This window comes from Coregonus lavaretus, assembly GCF_964263955.1.
Source record: "Coregonus lavaretus genome assembly, chromosome: 5".
NCBI classification, from domain to species: Eukaryota; Metazoa; Chordata; class Actinopteri; order Salmoniformes; family Salmonidae; genus Coregonus; species Coregonus lavaretus.
Window position 1 is genome coordinate 47,603,802 of NC_139992.1, and position 1,947 is coordinate 47,605,748.

A 1,947-nucleotide genomic window follows, 5' to 3' on the forward strand; every position below is an offset into this window, starting at 1 on the left:
GTTTCATTTATCAATAAAGCTGTCAGCTCGCCACTAACCTGGGCGGGTGTGCTTCGGCATTAATCAACACAAAGGCATCAATCAACGAGCCCATAGCTGCTGCTCGGCACTCCATTACATTGACCTGAGCAAGGTTGTCCCCTAGCCAAAGTTTGCCAAGGGATGCCACGTTTTGACACAGCACCTTATGAGTGACACGCTCGGGGTGCTCGTATCCACGAGCAAGGTTGGGAAGAGAGGTGTGTGTGAGCGTCTATCTCTGTGTGTGTGTAGGAGATTGAAGTGTATGTATGAGCCTTGGGACTTCCTCCCTCAGTCCCTCATGTTCCCTTCCCCTGTTAACACGCAGGTCATTATGGGTAGTGGTTTGGGACATCCGTCACAGGCGGGCGGCGGCAGATTGATACACGCTGCAGCCCTATCCTATTTTCATCCCCGCTGCTTTTAAGATCCTCAAGACGTGATTTGGGAAATGGCGTCTTCCAGCCCACTCATCCATCAACTTCCTGTATCCTCCCTAGCCAGAGACCTGGCTGCACGGCCTGCACTCCCCATGGAGAGGTTGAACAGATACAGAGAGAGAGAGAGAGAGAGAGAGAGAGAGAGAGAGAGAGAGAGAGAGAGAGAGAGAGAGAGAGAGAGTGGGGGGGGTAGTTAGAGAGATTGTTTGAGAGAGAGAGAGAGAGAGAGAGAGAGAGAGACAGAGAGAGAGAGAGACAGAGAGAGACAGAGACAGAGACAGAGAGAGACAGAGACAGAGACAGAGACAGAGACAGAGACAGAGACAGAGACAGAGACAGAGACAGAAGTGTTGAAATATCTTGAGGTTGATAAGCGCCCTGCAGAGAGTCAAAATGGGTCAGTTACAGTAGCAGTGAAGGCAGAGCAAAAGGGGGACAGTTACAGTGTACAGTGGTAGAGGGTGGGTTGGGCTTGGATGTTGAGGAAAGCGAGAGGGACAGTTCCAATGGCAGGAGACAGGAGGAGGAGGGGGAAAGAGAGGGACTCAGTAGCATAATTAGAGAAAAATAACCTGGAACAAATTTGCATTACCTAATTACCTAGTAGTACAGTAAAAGGATAATAACCTCCTTATCCTAATTGAATCCGGCCCAACTTGACTGATCCCAATTTGGCCGTAATTGACATAACGTGCTGGGCATCGAGGCTGAGCAGTCAGTAACACACAGCGCTTGTGTTTGTCTGGCTTTGTGTGTGTGTGTGTGTGTGTGTGTGTGTGTGTGTGTGTGTGTGTGTGCGTGCGTGCTGTTAGCATGGCGTCGGCAAGGTGTTGTCTTTGTGAGAGGATAAGCCGACTACCTGACAGTTTTTAAGTGATTTCCACTTTGGTAACAATTAAGCCAGTCAACACTTAATTTGTATGCGACTGTCAGTCACACAACAAACCAACAAAAGCCTGTCTCTGTCTGATGATCACTGTTTCCCAAAAAGGTACAGTTCTTTTTGGTAGCCCCGCTGTCTCCAAGACTACACAACCGGTTGCCGTGGAGCTTCAAAGTTAGGAGAGGACAATAAGAAGAGGGGGTTGCTGGGTAGGGGGTAAATTGCAATTGAAAGCCCTCATCTGTTTTTGAAGAATGTTCTAATACATGTTCTGTTTTGATCAGTTTGGAATGTGTTGATTAAATGCTTGTTTATTTCATTTGCGCTTCCTATTTCATTTTTGAGGATCTCTTTGAATGTTAACTCTGAACACACGTCGTCATGGTTACCGTGGGATACCAATGTTTACTGACAGACCTCGTTAACTGAATCAGAATTGTGTCGTATTCTCTCAAAAGTATTTCATTGGGAGATTGTCAGTTTTGTCAGTGTCAGTGGATTAATGACCTAGACAATTATAAAGCAGTCACTCAACGGCCATCGCATGAAACATATCCGAGCACATGAAATCATCTCATTAATATTTACATTTCTGTCACTAAA